This window comes from Ipomoea nil, unplaced genomic scaffold (assembly GCF_001879475.1).
Source record: "Ipomoea nil cultivar Tokyo-kokei standard unplaced genomic scaffold, Asagao_1.1 scaffold1317, whole genome shotgun sequence".
NCBI classification, from domain to species: domain Eukaryota; kingdom Viridiplantae; phylum Streptophyta; class Magnoliopsida; order Solanales; family Convolvulaceae; genus Ipomoea; species Ipomoea nil.
In genome coordinates, this window is record NW_017617745.1 from 2,989,688 (window position 1) to 3,009,866 (window position 20,179).

At 35.5% G+C, this 20,179-nt stretch overlaps 1 non-coding gene across 1 annotated transcript; it reads left to right on the forward strand.

Moving 5' to 3' along the window:
- The first annotated feature begins 19,067 nt into the window (after window positions 1–19,067).
- Window positions 19,068–19,140, forward strand: TRNAA-CGC. Its single transcript has one exon. It is a non-coding gene; the product is annotated as a tRNA-Ala (tRNA).
- The last annotated feature ends 1,039 nt before the right edge of the window (window positions 19,141–20,179 follow it).

Consider the following 20,179-nt stretch of genomic DNA (forward strand, 5'->3'; position numbering starts at 1 on the left):
ATTCAAGAAAATACAATGCAAGAGAACATGCCAACCGGAAATGAATTCTTGGATGATGATTTTGATCGAGCTATTGAGCTATCTAGACGAGTTACACAGTCAGAAAATGAAGGTGGTGCACATGCTCAGATTTTTTATCACAATATGATAAGTCCAAACTTCATGAATATTGAGCTTTATGATGTGAGTGTACTGCATCAAACTGAAATTAGCCATGAAAACCAAGCCATGCAAGCCAGCCATCACATGGAAGAAGCACAGTCACAACATCTAGAAAGTGTTCAAGATGATACACTTGTGCTGGAGGAACACGCGCTAGATAGAGCAAGGAATGTTCAAGAAAATCAAGCACAATCTCACTTGCTTGGAGATAATTCTACTCAAGAAGGAGCAAGGCATGATCCCACAACCCAAGAAGAGCACAATCTTGATGGCACTACTTCAAGTAATCAGTTGAAAAATCTGGAGAATATTGTGTTGGGTTTAGTGAACCGAAAGGAGAACATGATTCAAGGAATTTTTACACATGTGGATCATATTGTCAACACACAAACAGGAAAAATCGAAGGCTCATTTGATGAAAACAGGAAGAGTCAACAACACTTGATTGATACACACCAATCTCTTGAAAGACAAGTTGGCGGCTTAAATGCAAACATCAAAGGATTGCTCAATGAGTTCTTTATTCAACTGTCTCAATCTCTCAAGAATGATAGGAATGCCAGTGAAGCAATTTCTGTGAATCAAAGCAAATGAATTTTCAATGTGGTACATCAACAAGAAAATCGGATCAAGGATGTTCACACGGATATTGACTCCATCAACACTAAAGTTGGCTGCCTTCGAGGTTCCTATGAAACCATCTCAGAATCAGTTTCTTCTCTTCGTGAATCTGTGCATACACTTATTTATTATGCCAAAAAGGGGGAAGAAAGGTTCAGTCATTTGGAAGGCATGATGCAAACCATAATGTCCGGAATAGCCATTGGTAGTGGAAACAACTCAAGAGGAGGCAGATCTGCTGCTGGCAGAATTAATACCACAACTAGAAAATGAGGATTAGAGTATTGGTTTGGTGGTAATGCAAGCAGTCCAGGAGGATCTAGCAGTGCTAATACCACTAATAGATCATTTCGTGATATTATTTATGCAGGAGGAAGTCATGAACACATCAACTGGTTCAACAAAGTAGCTCTTTACTTGGAATCCACACCAAGAGATGGCAGAGTTAAAATGCCAAAGATGGTGAATCTGAATGATCTACCAAAAAGAATGAAGAAGAGTGGTCCAATTGATCAAAACATGTGGGTTTTAAATGAGAACTTCAGATGCATCAAGAGCTATGCAAGGTCTCTAATGATCATGGTGCTTCGAGACTACATCAGAGTGAATGATGCAGAACTTCAAGAAGACAGAAGTCTAGAAGAGTGCATAATATGGTATGAAGAAAGTATACTACCCGGAAACAACATTATTGAAGCCTTCAATTACTACGTGATTGGGCAGGTATGCAAAGACTATGCTATTAGCGAAAATTTCCTTGAAGTTAAAAATCATGTTAATCGCATGTTGGAAGGAAGAAGGAACAAGATAATTAAGTAATTTGTAATTGATGTCACAATATTTTTGTTTGGTCTACAAACTTGGAGTATGAACATAAAAAATTTCCTATGATATTTTGCTCAAATTAGCTGATTATGATGCTTATAGTATTTTATCTATTGCTATTTTAATTTGTCTTGAAAGGTAAAATTTTAGTTTAGCTTGTAAAAATCGCATAATTGGAAAAATTGCAAAATTGATTAACATTAAAAATCCAAAAAATGCGAATAGGAAATTTTTGCTAAAAATACCTTTCCTAGAGTCAAAATCAATTGTTAAACTCATCATGGCTATGTCAAGTTTAAAAAACTCTTTTGAAAAATAATTTTTTTAAAGACAAGCCAAATGACTGAGTATAGGTTTTGGCGTCATCAAAAAGGGGGGAAATTGATAGGAATATTTTTTGTAATAAAGTTTTGATGAGCCAAATGTACTTTAGATCCCCATAGAATTTAGGTCTCTAGTACAAGCATCATAATCCAGAATATCAAGTCAAAGGAAAATCTACCACATGAAGAACAAAATTAATTTAGAGAATTAATTTTGGTCCTACAAGTATTCATCCAGGAAAGAAGTATTAAACAATGGCGTTACAACAAATGATCGGATGAGCCTAACACAGCGAAATGGTAGAAGTCCTTACTCATAACGATCACACCCGAGATTTATTCCCCCAAGCACGATGTCAACAAGCAAGATGTGCCCAAGGAGCACGATGTCTTAACACGCACAATGTCAACAAACAAGATATGCCCAAGGAGCACGGTGTCTCAACAAGCACAATGTTAAACAAGCACGATGTGCCTTATGTAACACCCCCGATTTTCACAATTCTCAAAAACATTTAAAGCTTAGTAAAGAGACAAAGTCTACTCATCAAGATTAAAGTAACGCGGAAGCAAAATACAAAATACGGGAGATGTCATGCCACACCTATACATCTATAGGTGCACAAGCTAAATCTAAACAAACATACAAGTCATGATCATAACAATCCAGGGCTCACAGGCCCAAAACTCTAACTAAAATAGTCAAGGGAGCTACACTATCTAACAACAGCTAGCGCGCACTCCAAAGCTACTCAAGACATGTAAAGCAACAAAAAGAAAGGGGACGACGCCAGGTTAGCGAATATTGCTGTAACCCATCAATACGCGTTAAATAGCATATATAGATAGTATAAATCAAAACCATTTTCGAAATGGAATAAAGTATATATCAGTTCAAAAGTCATAGAGGAAAGTCAACTGCAAAGACTCAATTTCACTCTCAAAGGAACAAGGGAAATCAACATCCCAAGACAACAACAAGACAAGAATACCAACGGTACGATACAACTCGAGATGTATTCTACTGATCACAAAGTAGAATACATCAAGACATGCTCAATAGCAAAGAAACACATACACACATTGGCAACTACATGCCATAGTGACAACTACATGTCACAAGAACACAATTCCAAGTTCCAACCTTATGCCCTGTTCCAACCTTATGGCTACCCCCGACCTTATTACCGTTCCAACCTTTACCTCCTAGTGCCACCCTATACTTCCGAGTCCAAACTTTTACATAATTATTTTCTTCAGCAGCAAAAGCTACATTTTTTTGTTTTTTCGTTTTCGTGTGATCAGTTAAAATTTCCATTTCATAGGTTCTAAGATTTTCCGTTAATTGAGTAACCGTTTTGTTCTCCCAGTTGTCGTGTTCCTGAATAGCCGTGACTTTCATTATGAACCTCGGGGGTAAAGATCTCAATATTTTCTTAATAAGCTTTGCTTGCGAGAACAATTCACCAAGGACCATTGCACGATTCGCCAGTTCTTGTACACGTGTGTGAAAGTTGATGATAGTCCCATCCTCATTCCTCCGAAGCTCTTCGAAATTGGACTGGACTAGCTGCTGCTTTGATTGTTTCACCGATGTAGTTCCTTCGTAAGCTAACTCAAGAGCTTTCCAAGCACCTTTAGCTGAAGCAATACCTGCAACTATAGAAAACTGACTTTCATGCATAAGAGAGTAAATCGTATCTAAGGCCTTATCATTGTTTCCAGCGTTAGTTATCTCGGTTTGAGACCACTCAGTCTCAGGTTTAGCTACTTCTGTTCCGTCAGTGTTAGTACTGGGTTTGGTGGGATGAGTCCAAGCTGACACCACAGACCGTCACACGGCTTCACACCTTGAGCTTTTAGGTGTGTACGTGTGCGAGCCTTCCAATAGGCGTAGTTGTCGCTAGTCAGCTGGGGAAAAATCTTAGCACGATCCATTCTGTAACACTCAACAACCCGTGAGATTGAACAAATTAACAGAATAATGAAAAACAATAAAAGCCGCTGAAAGCTTGAGTTCAAGATGCACGAAATAGCTAGATCGACAGACTAATAAATTAAGTCTGCTGGCTCTGATACCAATTGAAATTACACCGTGAATCTTCAATGCAAGATGTAACGTATATTTTTACTTGCGTTTATGTTATGCACCAATTATGTTCATTAATTTAATTTGTTAAACAAATATAAATAATGAAGGTCGAAGGCATAAAATAAAGTAAAAACACAAAAGAATTGTTACGCAATTCGGAGCGCTTCTCCTACGTCTGTGGGGCAACCCACGTCTGCCCCATCCACTATAGATGTTCACCAAAGGAGTATGACAAGAGGTAAGTACAAACGGCCTTCAGCCTTTACCACTATAACCCTTCCTAACACCTATTCAGGACTGAAACGCACATGCCACAATATTCTTCCAAAGAAGCTTCAGCAGTACTAGGTACAGATCACGTAGCTCAGATTAAATACTCTTAGCAAATAAACAATATAGCCGTTTAAATTAGGTAGCTTTGTAGAGAAAGTATGCTCTTGGAATAACAGTTCTAAAATTGGCAACTTTCTTCTTTGAGTGACTTCCTTTTATAGCAATGGATATGCATTACATTGATCCTTGAAATCAGCATCTCATAATCTTCATTAATCCCAGGCCACACATTTTTTATTTGAATGCCACATATCACGCACTGCATTTCCTGACTTCTCATTCTCAACCAAATAATTTGTGGCCAGGCAAATAAAATAATCAAATCGTCCACTAAATATTCCAAAGTCACATATTCATTTCCCCATGCAATGAAGAAGTAGCCACACGCTTAAGCTCTTAATTAATGTTCAAATAATCCATAATTAGCATATATCTAATTAAACCAAAACCACATGTTTAAACCTTCAAACTGATTAATTTCACTGTCCATAATCAATATTCTTCTTCATAATTTCGAAAGTCTCCAATTTAAAACCATAGTGTAGAAATATAAAATCATACCTTCTGATAGGAGACGGTCCATGGTCCATATGTTAATTTCAAATAAATGCTCTAATTATTTTTTCAATTAAATTAGCCAATATAAACGGGTTTAATGTGTATCATTTGTACACTTACATATTTCATTGATGTTTATACCATAAATATTGACTGAGATAATAAATAAGTCCATTAACAACTCTTTATTGAGCACATAATGGTACATATTATTTCTTCTATATGAGGATAATAACTCCATTCGCAACTCTTTAAAAAGTAAATAATGGCACATAATAATACTTAAGTAAATCTTCATTTCGGGAATTATAAATGCATTAGGGATTTTTCAAGATAAACTAGAAGATATATTTAGGATATTTTCAAGAGAAAACGATATTTGAGTTTCCCAATCACATATAACAGTACTAGGCATGTTTATGATAATATATTTTCATACTTTGTTATGAGGGAGAAAATACTTTTAGTCAATTTATTGACTATAAGAAAGATCATAGTTAGTAACTTACTAACTTTTATACTTCTTATTTTGTGATTTTCATTCATCACATTTTGAGAAAATCCATCAAGGATTTTAAATATAAGTAACAAGTTACCCATATAAATATGTGATAACTATAACTATTAGCTACATATCTAATTTATTTACTGCTAGTTTTATTGACTAGCGGAATATAAAGCCATGACAAATTTTGGGTCTCTGCGAAAACCCTTCACTCGCCTTTTATTAGCGAGTTTTGATGTGTATGCCTTAATTGCTTTTTTATATCAAAACAGTTAGCACGCTGCAGACGTTATGCTATTGTTTTCATTTTTAGATCCAGATTTAAGCATTTATGAGCAATAGAGGCAAAATATGTTATCGACAACTGTAACAGCTTTGTAAATATCTTTTATACACATGGCAATTTTGTATAAACCAAATATATGGCATTTCCCAAGAGTATTTGAATTTGGTTGTTCCGCTTCCCCAATATTTTAGTTATTTAGTGCACCTACAATTTTACTGGGGGTTTTCGCCTTCTAGACGAATATCTTTAGGATAAAATTTCTATATTTCTGGAGTGACGAAATTTCTTCACTAGATCTAGATTTGCAAATTCTTAAACCAATATATGTTTCTGGCATAATGGTAGATATGTTTAGTCCTAGTTGGGGATTTCAACTCTTAAAATATTTTCTATGGACTTAGTCACTCATTGGGATTTCTAGCAGATAATTTGATCAAATGTCTGAACTTCTGGTTCTATAAGGCTAGTACATGGGATTGAAGATTTTTATCAATTTCTTGGCATTTAATTAATTAGAAATTTCAAATCTCCCCCTAATGCCGGGAAAAGATCTTATAATACAACTAACATCAATGTTGATTCCTCATGATGGGATATAGCTAGAAGGGTCGCATACTAAAAATAATGAACGCATATAGCGTATGTGATCTATAGTGGTTCAAGATATTGGTTATTCAATTTTTGAAGGTCCCCAAAAAAACATATTTCCTCCAAAATTGCATAATTTGCTTTCCAAACAGAGTTCTATTAAGATTTAGAGCTTTAGTTTAAAAAAAAAATATGATATTGTGTATCTTAAATAAGTGTTGCATGACAATTAGAGAAACAAGTAGAGTACTCAACATACAATGGAGTGAACTCATCAAGATAACATATCATAATTTTTCGTCTATTTATCATGCTTTCTAAAAAAAAAAAAACAATTAAGCATCAATTTGGATGCATGACATGGGTGATACTAAACATGTTTTCTTGTGAATCAACAATATGCATACTTCACTGATAAATTATACGGATGCATTCAGATTGCAATTGTGAATCCACAAAATGCATACTTCACGGTTAAATTATACACATGCATTCAGATTGCAAAATTTTTTTAGGAAAAAAACCTTAACACATTTTTACACCAAATTTTGCAGATATGAAATTCAGCAAGTCTTGAAAGTACATAAAAAAAAATTTCATGTCAATCCAAGGCGTGGAAGTATTTTTCCCAAAAATTTTCCCAACATTACTCCAGGCAGAAAAATAATTGGCAGCACATTGTCAAAACTTTACATAATTTTTCTGGAACAACCAAAGCATATTTTTAAGAAAATCTTTTCACAGACATCAAATACCACAAGTCTAGGTTCTCCAGAAAAAAAAATTCATGCCAAAAGGAGTTCAACAAGTATATTTCATGAATTTAGTTTTCAAACTGCGCCTATCAGAATTTTCCAGGCATGCTTCAAATTTTATGCAAATAAATTTAACACTCAAGAGGTACATTCAAACCAAGTAGTTATAAAATCTTTGTAGGCATGTAGCGCAAGGCATCTTATGAAAATAATAGGTAGAGGACTATACATTCCCTAATACAAATCCCGTCATTATGTATGTTCAGACATTAGGTAAATGTTGTCCTTAACACAAAAGAAACGTAAAACAATATATGTAAGTAGAACTGTGGAAGATCACAATCCCCACAACTTGACCATGTCTGTGATCATCCCAAGGATCTCCATTGTCTGCCGTTACTAAATCCACTTTGAACACCTTTAAATTAAAAATGGTAGTTCTTGCTGAGAAGCGTTTCTTTGCATATATACAGTGCATATAGAATTGAATTCAATGATGAAGTACTAGCTTCTAAGTTATAAACACATCGTCAAAGTCGAGGGATCTATAACCACATTAAACACATTAACAAGCATGCACTAACAATAAATATACACACTATGGAATGCTGCTCACCGGCAATTTATATCCTACACCACGGCGCGCGTTGCACTATGCGCCCAGATGCAAAACGACGTCGTTTTAATTATTTTTTTTTGAAATTTCCCGCCCCAGTGAATGGCAGTAGTTTTTTCTTAAAAAAAAACCCGCTGTTCAAGAATGTACATAATGTTATACTAGAATACACATAAAGTTATACATGAATGTACATAATTATATAACAAAATATACACACTCTTTTTAAAAGATAATACACATAATCTAACATAATACATAATAAACATAAACTTTTAACATAATACACATCAACTCTTAACATAATACACACAAATTTTCTGATTCGGATGTACATAATTGTATAAAAAGAATGTACATAATTGTATAAAAAATACACATAACTGTATGAACCAATACACATAACGTTGTGAACAAATACACATAATCTCAGCAACTTCCTACCGCGCCTCCCAACACTATCCCAAAACGACGTCGTCTTGGGAGGCGCGCGGCGCACAGTGCTATGTGCGCCGTGGTGTAGGATATAACGATTGCTGCTCACCGTAGAGACTATTGATCAATCCAAAACATATATGCTCAGGCCACAAGAATATATATCCATATGTCTCATGTATCTATGAAAATAATGAATATTAATACTTACCTTTGTTATCCTCATTGACGGTGGTGCTTGGTTGGTCCTTGTAAGTCCATATTATTAATTTGTATTTGAAATTCGAACAACCAAAGCAGTTTGTCGCAAAGCCAATTGCCAGCAACCATTGAGTCCGATCGACGGTGTCTTCGCCAATTTCGACATCCGATCGTGGCACGGACAGTATGGCTGCTGTCGCCCCATCATCGCGGTCAATTGTTTATGGTCAGATCGTTGATCAGCGGAGACCAACACCGCCATCCGTGTCATTTGTTCGACGTCTCCACCGGCCGAAAAACCTTCGACTGTGCTCCGACTTCGGCGGAAGATGAAGGTGGCCGATCAACAATCAGACCATGGGAGAAGGATCCCTACCACCCGATCCTTGATCAACTGGCTGGATCACCGGGAACTGCGCTGCAGACAAAAACCGTGATGATTTGCGAAAAATCTCCAACGCATCAGATCTCTCCGCGGGGAATTTTTGAATTCATTACTAGATGAAGACAATATTGCCTGGAAATTCGCTATCTGCAATAACGACTGCTTCAAATCGCGAAGTAGTGGAGACGGTATATGTGGAAGTCGGTGTCTGCTATTGCGTTCTCCCTCTTTGCTTCACTTTCAATCGCCAGAAGATCAGCGTGATCGTGGCATATCTTCTCCGATCGTTCAGATTCTGGCCGTGGATGGCGTCTTCTTGAGCAAAGTGCCGATAACATGTTGTAACCCATTATCTCAAACAATGATCAATGTAATTGCAGAAGGAGAAGGTAAGAAGCAAGGCAAAGAGGATCATCTTATTCATTCATCTGTATCACATCATACAACCATAACACCTTTATATATAGTGTACAAACATTACGGAAGATATAATGGAGACATAAATACATGAACCGTTACAACTGTTATATAATCTATAATAGTGTCCACATAATAATTATATTTATAACAAAATGCTTTTTCTTTTCGAAATTTGAGATATTTAATCAAGCAATTTGCATTATGGGGATGTAGCTTAGATGGTAGAGCGCTCGCTTAGCATGCGAGAGGTACAGGGATCGATACCTCGCATCTCCAATTACCTATATTATTTGAAAGCTTTACATCAGAGCAAATTTGTTACAAAAATGTCGACATAATTTGAAAGCTTAACATGAGTGCAAATTTGTTACAAAAACATCTCAAATTCTGATGTTACCTGCAAGCTTTATACACAGTTCAAAAATGTCGAGTGTGAAATCAAATCGTATGCTTCACATGAGTGCAAATTTGTTACAAAAACATCTCAAATTCCGAAAATTTGTTACAAAAACATCTCAAATTCCGATGTGACCTGCAAGCTTTATACACAGTTCAAAAATGTCGAGTGTGAAATCAAATCGTATAATTTCGTGAATTATAAATGCTTTTTGATTTCTAAACTATAGACATTTAATAAAGTATTTACCACTACGGGGATGTAGCTTAGATGGTAGTGCTCTCGCTTAGCATGCGAGAGTTGCAGGGACTACCATGCATTTCCAATTGTTTATATTATTTGCAAGTTTTACACTAGTGCAAATTTGTTTCAAAAATTGTCGAGTGTTTAATCAAATTGTATAATATTTTTATTTTCAAATGCTTTTTGCTTTCTAAATTAGGATATTTAAAAACAATTATTAATTATGGGGATGTAGCTCAAATGGTAGAGCGCTCGCTTCGCATGCGAGAGGTACGGGTATTGATAACCCGCATCTCCAATTCCTATGTAGTTTGCAAACTTTACACGGTGCAAATTTGTTACGAAATGTCGAGTTCTGAATAAAATCTTATACTATTTTAATTTTCAAAGTTGAGTGTCGAATCAAATTGTAAAATATTATTAATTTTAAATGCTTTTTGTTCTGAATAAAATCTTATACTATTTTATCTTTACCCCGCACCTCCAATTGTCTAAAATGTAATTTTAGAGCTTAACATGAGTGCAAATTTGTTAAAAAGTTGAATTAAATTGTATACGGTAATCGATCCCCTACATCTCAAATTCCAATGTAACCTGCAAGATTTATACACGGTTTGAAAATGTCGAGTGTGAAATTCTTGAATGATAAATGCTTTTAGTTTTCTAAACAATAGATATTTAATAAAGTATTTACCATTACGGGGATGTAGCTCAGATGGTAGAGCGCTTGCTTAGCATGTGAGAGCTACGGGGGCTTCCTTGCATTTCCAATTATCTATGTTATTTGCAAGTTTTACACTAGTGCAAATTTGTTTAAAAAATGCCGAGTGTATAATTTTTTTAATTTTCAAATGGTTTTTGCTTTATAGATTAGGGTTATTTAAAAAAACAATTTTTCATTATGGGGATGTAGCTCAAATGGTAAAGACCCCGCTTTGCATGTGAGAGGTCAGGGGATTGATACCCCGCATCTCCAATTACCATTTAGTCTGAAAACATTACATGCTTCAAATTTGAGATGAAAATGTCAAGTTCTTAATAAAATCTTATACTATTTTAATTTTCAAAGTTGAGTGTCGAATCAATCGTATTGAAAGTGCACCGTGAATCTTTAATTCAATTATACCTTTAATTCTCTACTTGTTTTAGAAGAGATATTACATTATCAATTAATTAGGTTATTTAATGAACATAAATAACGAAATATAAATGTATAAAAATAAAACAACTACTCAGAGATTGATCACGCAGTTCGGAGCGCTTCTCCTACGTCTGCGGGGCAACCCACGTCTGCCCAATCCACTATAGATGTTCACCAAGGAGTATTACAAGAGGTAAGTACAAATTGCCCTCAGCCTTTACCACTACAACACCTTCCTAACATCTACTCAGGATTGTACGTGCATGCCGTGACGATCTTCAACCGAAGCTTCAGCTGTACCAGGTACTGACTGTGCAGCTTAGACAGAAATCCTCAAGAATAATACAGTAGCTTTCTAGAATGTCTTTCACTCAAAATATCAATACTCAATTCAGCAACTTTCTTCATTTAGATGGCTTCCTTTTATAGTAATAAATTAATCCTACTTGATCCACATTATTAACATTCCAATGCCTTCAAAAAACCATTGCCACATATTTAATTTGAATGCTTCATTCCATGCGTAAGCTGACTTCCATACTAACTTCATCCACTCATCAAACCATACTAATTTTCTAATATAATACACACCACACTTTTTCACTTACCACTTCAATGCCAAACTGTAACAAATCCATGCAAAGATAAATTCCTTTATTAACACCAATTAACCAAGACCACTTGATTAATTTCTTCAAGCTTGATTAACAATAATATTCATAATGAGTATTTTCTTCATAACTTCGAACACCTCCGAATAAACTCATGTTGTAGATGATAAAGACATGCATTTTGATAGGAGACGGTCCACGGCTCAAATGATAATTTCAAAATAAAATCTAATTATTTTGACAATTAAATTAGCCAACATAAAAGGTTTTTAATGTGTATCATTTGTACACTTATAATCTCCCCCTTTGGCAATTTAATTGGCAAAATCTAATACATCTATACTTCGGGCAAACAGAAGATAATACGTATAAATTTTATTAATAATTAGCCCGTAATATATCTGTTTGACAAATCACTAAGCATTTAGAGTTTATTAATTACCATGGCCAATGAACCGTGACTCCATCCAAATTGAATTACCATGGCCAATGAACCGTGACTTCATCCAAAAGAATTCCATTTAATTCACTGTAAGAGGAGTCAAAACTGTAGACTGTTTCATCCAAAGATAATCCCAGTATAGTCCATCATAATATTATTAGAAATCCAGAATATAAACCAAGATGCATTATAGTAGATAATCCAATCCATAATGCAACCGAAACCCTTATACCAATGCATTATAGTAGAAATCCAGAATAACCAAAACTCCCCCTTTTTCCAACCATACTCCCCCTTAGTATATACTCCCCCTTTTTGCCAATAAATTGACAAAGGTGAACATCTATATTAGTGGATTGAGTCTGACGGAGTGCCCTATTGGATTGAACTTGCATAAGAAGATTAGAAACAAAATGAGAAAAGCAAAACGTGATAACAATTTTAAACAAATAACATATAAGCACAAGTCAAGTTGGAGCAGATTAAGTATATTAAACATACAAAGTAAAGAAAAACATTCAAGCACATATTCGTAGCAAATAACACAAAAAGCACACAATTGGGTCACTCAAGAAGACAAATTGGTAAATAAGACAGTAAGCACATTCAGATAAAGCACATTTACGCACAGATTCATATAAAGCAAAGTCAAGCACAGATTTATACCAGATAACACAGTAAAACAAACAAACAAAACAAGCACGGGCATGTAAAGCATATTCAGCCAGAGATTCAAATAGATCAAAATCATGCACAGATTCATATAAATCAACTTCAGGCAAGAATTCATAACAGTTTAGCACAATAAGTACACAAGCAAACACAGATACGGTCATGACCGGACCAACAAAAACACATTCATATAGTAACACGGGATAATACAAATATTAAACAAATTGCATCAAATTTTCATTCAAATAACCATAGAGAATTCAAAGATTCAACAGAAGAAACACCAATAAAATAACCTAAGCAAAAATAGGTTTATCAGTTCAAAAGAACTCAAAACAACGCAAGTAGAACATTTAGTAAACACATAGAAAATAGTCAAGAACAAAATGCAAAGAATTAACCCGCAGTTTAGTAAACACATAGAGTAGTAGGCAACAAAAAAGGACTAATTGCGAGAAAATAAAAAAAAAGATAAAATAGATGGAAAATCAATCATAGACACACTCCAAATAAAACATATATGCAGTATGAGAGCATGTAGGAACAGAACCATTAATTCAAAAGATAATTTCCCTGATCCTAAAATAGATCCTATCACAGATGCAAAATATTACACTGGCAAAGATGAAGAATTGTCAAGATTTGATGAGTGCAAGGATATTGAAGTAGAGGGCACCAAATTAGGTAAAGGAACACATAAAAACTCAGCTTTAGACATAGGAAAATTTGCTGGTATTTCACAGGACACATTAGACAATGACACGTTAAAATATTCATGAAATCAACAAAAGGAATTAGAGAGTAATTAACCTGTAGACCTTATCACCAAAGATGATGGCAAAATTACTTTTGAAGATGGATGATCTATTGTGAATACGTGTTGGAATGTCAATGTCGTCTTGATTAATATCAGATTTTGATTCTGGTCCTGGGTCAGTTCAGGTTGGCGTGGATGATGGCGTAGGATCTGGTTCAGGAGTTTCAGAACGGTTTGCATCAAGTTCTGTCACTGACTCAGGTTGTGAAACTTCAACAATATCATTCGGTTGATAATCAATTACAACAATTGTAAACTCCATGATGGTCTTGATGACTTTGTTGTATACACGATATGCCCTGCTGTTCGTTGAATAACCGGGAAAGATCCCCTCGTCGCTTTTTGGTTCAAATTTTGCAACAGGATTTCTATCCTTCAAAATAAAACATCGTGAGCCAAAAATGTGAAAGTGTTTAACATTCGGTTTCTTACCTTTCCATTATTCATACGGTGTTTGACTTGTGCCTGGCCGAAGATAGACTCGGTTGGGGATGTGACATGCGGTGTTTACAACTTCTGTCCAGAATTTTTGAGGTAATCCTTTGGCGTTGAGCATGACTCGTCCCATTTCTTGAATGGTGTGGTTTTTTCATTCAACGACTTCGTTTTGTTGAGGTGTCTTTGGTGATGAATACTCGTGGGTAATTCCTGATTGATTGCAAAAGGCATTGAACAAGTTGTTGTCGAATTTCCGCCCGTGACCACTTCGAATTCGAATAATAGGTTCATTTCTTTCCTTTTGGAGTTTCAGTCCCAGTGTTTTGAAAGCTTCAAGTGCTTCATATTTTTCCCTGAGAAAGATTACCCACGAAAAACGTGAAAAATGATCAACACATACCAATATGTATTTCTTACCTCCAAAACTCTCTGTTTGAGTTGGACCAAAGAGATCCATGTGGGTAAGTTCTAGGCAGTGACTCGTGTTTATGGTATGTTGAGCTGGATGAAATGATTTGGTATGTTTCCCAGCTTGGCAGGCACTACAAATGGTTGATTCGACTTTCATCTTTGGTAAACCACGAACACCTTCTATCTTCATTAGTTTATCAAGTAGTCTGTAACTCAAATGCCCCAGTTTTTGGTGCCATAGCTCAGCTTTATCTATGCTGGTCCTGCAACAGAAGATATGTTAGTTAGAATATAGCAATTGTCAATTGACCTTTTACCTTTCATAATGCATTGATTTGTTTTGTTCATAACACTGCAGCTGTTTTTGGTGAAACACACATTCCAGTTTTGGTCGCATAGTTGACTTATGCTGATTTGCGTGAAGGCCACTGACAAGCAATACTTTGTCTAGCTTTGGCAAGCCAGCTACATTTAGTGTGCCTACCCCAGTAACCTGACCTTTAATACCGTCACCAAAGGTAGCTTCACCTTTGCTGGCATTTATGTTACTTAGGAATTTGGCATTTCCTGTCATGTGACGGGAACACCCGCTGTCAAAGTACCATTTCTCTTCTCTTCCTGCACTTTTAGAGTGAAAAGAAACAAATGAAACATATTCAGTCTTTTTAACCCAAATCTGTTTTGTAAAGGGTTGAATGTTCTTGTGCCTGAACTTCTCGATTCTTTGATCCTTGTAAAAGTAGTAGCATTCAGGTCTGGTATGACCCCGTAACCTGCAATAATGACATACAGGGTTATAGAATTTATAATGTAGCTTATTTGATCTTACTGTACCATGGGTGCGTTTCATTGTGCTAGATTCAGGGATGTCCTCTGGATCAGGTCTAGACGCTTTGACAAATACCATTTTATCTTTTGAGTTGCTTCCAGAATCTAGGATTTTATCAAGTGTTGAAGTGGTGCCCATCATTTGGATTTGTCATTTGTAGGTGCTTAGCTCCTGCTTCAAGGTCTGTACTTCTTGTTGTAGTTTCTGTTCTCGGTCGGCCGCCTCCTTAAGCAGTACATTCCCAGTCTGTAATTCGTTTTGTAGTTTTTCTTCTCGGTCAGCTGCCTCTTTAAGCAGTACATTCCTATCAGCTATTTGAGTTTGATATACTTTGTTAGCATTTGTTACAATCTCTATCTCACTAGCTAGTTTACGATTTGCTTTTCGTAGGGCTTCCCATTTGGGATACAACTTACTAAACTCAACTTCAAAAGATAAAGCATTTAGTTCTAAGTCTTTCGCGGAGACATATTCACCACCCTCTGAGTCAGCTCCTTCAACCGATTCTGGATAGCCAGTAACACGTGCAGTAAACGCGACAAAGTTACCCGAGATTTCTTCGACATCAGATCTGGTTGTTTCAACGTCAGGCTCGTCGTCACTCCAGGTAATGGCTGACATAGACTTTTTGCGTCTAAGGTAGGTGGCACACTCTGCTTGTACATGTCCAAAGCCTTCACATTCATAACACTTGATTCCTTTATTGTTTGATTTTTCTTTGGACTGTCCTGGACGTGTGACAGACTGTTTGAAGTTAGATGAACCTATCCTGGGAATAGCTTGGGACAATGTTGCTCCTCTTTGTGGATTTTTGTTGCTTGAATTTTTTGATACCTGTTTCAATATTTTAGAAAACTGTTTAGTAAAAAAAACAACTATATCATCACCTGTTTCGTCTGAATCAGATACAACAATATTTTCTTTAGCGGCAAAAGCTACATCTTTTTATTTTTTCGTTTTCGTGTGATCAGTTAAAATTTCCATTTCATAGGTTCTAAGATTTCCCATTAATTGAGTAACAGTTTTGTTCTCCCAGCCGTCGTGTTCCTGAATAACCGTGACTTTCATTCTGAACCTCGGGGGTAAGGATCTTAGTATTTTCTTAACAAGCTTTGCTCGCGAGAACAATTCACCAAGGACCATTGCACGATTCGCCAGTTCTTGTACACGTGTGTGAAAGTTGATCATAGTCTCATCCTTATTCATCCGAAGCTCTTCGAAATCGGAGTGGACTAGCTGCAGCTTTGATTGTTTCACCGACGTAGTTCCTTCGTAAATTGACTCAAGAGCTTCCCAAGCACCTTTAGCTGAAGCAATACCTGCAACTATAGAAAAATGACTTTCATGCGTAAGAGAGTAAATCGTATCTAAGGCCTTATCATTGTTTCCAGCGTTAGTTATCTCGGTTTGAGACCACTCAGTCTTAGGTTTAGCTACTTCTGTTCCATCAGTGCTAGTACTGGGTTTCGTGGGATGAGTCCAACCTGACACCACAGACCGCCACACGGTTTAACCTTGAGCTTTTAGGTGTGTACGAGTGCGAGCCTTCCAATAGGCGTAGTTGTCGCCAGTCAGCTGGGGAAGAATTTTAACACGATCCATTCTGTAACACTCAACAACTCATGAGATTGAACAAATTAACAGAATAAAGAAAAGTAATAAAAGCCGCTGAAAGCTTGAGTTCAAGAGGCACGAAATAACCAGATCGACATACTAATAAATTAAGTCTCTAGGCTCTGATACTAATTGAAATTGCACTGTCAATCTTGAATTCAATTATACCTTTAATGTTCTACTTTTTTTAGAAGAGATATTACATTATCAATTAATTAGGTTATTTAATGAACATAAATAACAAAATATAAATGCATAAAAATAAAACAAGTACTCAGAGATTGATCATGCAGTTCGGAGCGCTTCTCCTACGTCTGCAGGGCAACCCACGTCTGCGCAATCCACTATAGATGTTCACCAAGGAGTATTACAAGAGGTAAGTACAACTGGCCCTCGGCCTTTACCACTACAACACCTTCCTAACATCTATTCAGGATTGTACGTGCATGCCGTGACGATCTTCAACCGAAGCTTCAGCTGTACCAGGTACGGACTGGGCAGCTTAGACAGAAATCCTCAAGAAATAATATAATAATAATGGAGATTAATACAGTAGCTTTCTACAATGTCTTTCACTCAAAATATCAATACTCAATTCAGCAACTTTCTTCATTTAGATGGCTTCCTTTTATTGTAATAAATTAATCCTACTTGATCCACATTATTAACATTCCAATGCCTTCAACAAACCATAGCCACATATTTAATTTGAATGCTTCATTCCATGCGTAAGCTGACTTTCATACTAACTTCATCCACTCATCAAACCATACTTTAATTTTCTAATATAATACACACCACAGTTTTTCACTTACCACTTCAATGCTAAACTATAACAAATCCATGCAAAGACAAATTCCTTTATTAACACCAATTAACCAAGACCACTTGATTAATTTTTTCAAGCTTGATTAACAATCATACTCATAATGAGTATTTTCTTCATAACTTTGAACACCTCCGAATAAACTCATGTTGTAGAAGATAAAGACATACATTTTGATAGGAAACGGTCCACAGTTCAAATGATAATTTCAAAATAAAATCTAATTATTTTGACAATTAAATTAGCCAACCTAAAAGGGTTTTAATGTGTATCATTTGTACACTTACACGTATAAAACTCTTATTTTTAAATGCTTATTCTTTTCTAAATTATAGATATTGAATGAAGCAATTTGCATTATGGGGGTAGAGCTCTCGCTTAGCATGTGAGAGTTACGGGAACTTCCATGCATTTCCAATTGTTTATATTATTTGCCAGCTTTACACTAGTGCAAATTAGTTTCAAAAATGTCGAGTGTTTAATCAAATTGTATAATATTTTAATTTTCAAATGCTTTTTGCTTTATAGATTAGGGATATTTAAAAAAAAAAACCATTTTTCAATATGGAGATGTAGCTCATATGGTAGAGCGCTCGCTTTGTATGCGAGAGGTACGGGGAATGCTACCCTGCATCTCCAATTCTTATGTAGTCTGCAAACATTACACGCTTCAAATTTGATACGAAAATGTCATGTTCTGAATAAAATCCTATACTACTTTAATTTTCAAAGTTGAGTGTCGAATCAATCGCATAATACTCTTATTTTTAAATGCTTTTTCTTTTCAAAATTAGAGATATTTAATGAAGCAATTAGAATTATGGGGATGTAGTTAAGATGGTAGAGCACTTGCTTTGCATGCGAGAGGTATAGGGATCGATACCTTGCATCTCCAATTACGTATATATAATTTGAAAGCTTTATATCAGTGCAAATTTGTTACGAAAATGACTAGTGTTGCCTATGTAAATTAAAAGCTTAACATGAGTGCAAATTTGTTACAAAAACATCTGAAAATGTCGAGTGTGAAATCAAAAGTATTTACCACTTCGGGAATGTAGCTCAGATGGTAGAGCTCTCGCTTAGCATGTGAGAGTTGTGGGGACTTCCATGCATATCAAATTGTTTATATTATTTGCAAGCTTTACACTAGTGCAAATTTGTTTCAAAAATGTCGAGTGTTTAATCAAATTGTATAATATTTTAATTCTCAAATGCTTTTCGCTTTATAGATTAGGGATATTTAAAAAACCATTTTAAATTATGGGGATGTAACTCATATGGTAAAGTGTTCGCTTTGCATGCAAGAGGTATGAGGATCAATACCCCGCATCTCTAATTCCTAAGTAGTCTGCAGACATTACCTGCTTCAAATTTGATACGAAAATGTCATGTTCTGAATAAAATCCTATACTATTTTAATTTTCAAAGTTGAGTGTCGAATCAATCGCATAATACTCTTATTTTTAAATGCTTATCCTTTTCTAAATTATAGATATTTAATGAAGCAATTTACATTATGGGGATGTAGCTCAGATGGTAGAGTGCTCGCTTCGCATGCGAGAGGTACGGGTATCGATAACCCGCATCTCTAATTCCTATGTTGTTTGCACAGTTTACACGGTGCAAATTTGTTACGAAAATGTCGAGTTTAGAATAAAATCCTATACTATTTTAATTTTCAAAGTTGAGTGTAGAATCAATCGCATAATACTCTTATTTTTAAATGCTTATTCTTTTCTAAATTATAGATATTTAATGAAGCAATTTGCGTTATGGGGATGTAGCTCAGATGGTAGAGCGCTCGCTTCGCATGCGAGAGGTATGGGTATTGATAACCCGCATCTCCAATTCCTATGTTGTTTGCAAACTTTACACTGTGCAAATTTGTTACGAAAATGTCGAGTTTAGAATAAAATCCTATACTATTTTAATTTTCAAAGTTGAGTGTCGAATCAAATCGTAAAATATTATTATTTTTAAATGCTTTTTGTTTTCTAAATTATAGATATTTAATGAAACAATTTGAATAATGGGCATGTAGCTCAGATGATAGAGCGCTCGCTTAGCATGCGAGATGTACGGGGATCGATACCTCGCATCTCTAATTGTCTAAAATGTAATTTGAAAGCTTAACATGAGTGCAAATTTGTTACAAATGATCCCCCGCATCTCCAATTGTCTCAAATGTAATTTGAAAGCTTAACATGAGTGCAAATTTGTTACAAAAATGTTGAGCGTTGAATCAAATTCCCTACATAACGTGCAAGATATGTCCCCTACATCTCAAATTCCAATGTAGCTCATATGGTAGAGCGCTCGCTTAGCATGTGAGAGTTACGGGGACTTCCTTGCATTTCCAATGGTCTATGTTATTTGCAAGTTTTACACTCGTGCAAATTTGTTTCAAAAATGTCGAGTGTATAATCAAATCGTATACTTTTTTTAATTTTCAAATGCTTTTTGCTTTATAGATTAGGGATATTTAAAAAAAAAAAAAAAACCATTTTTCATTATGGGATGTAGCTCATATGGTAGAGCGCTCGCTTCGCATGCGAGAGGTACGCGTATCGATAACCCGTATCTCCAATTCCTATGTTGTTTGCAAACTTTACACGGAGCAAATTTGTTAC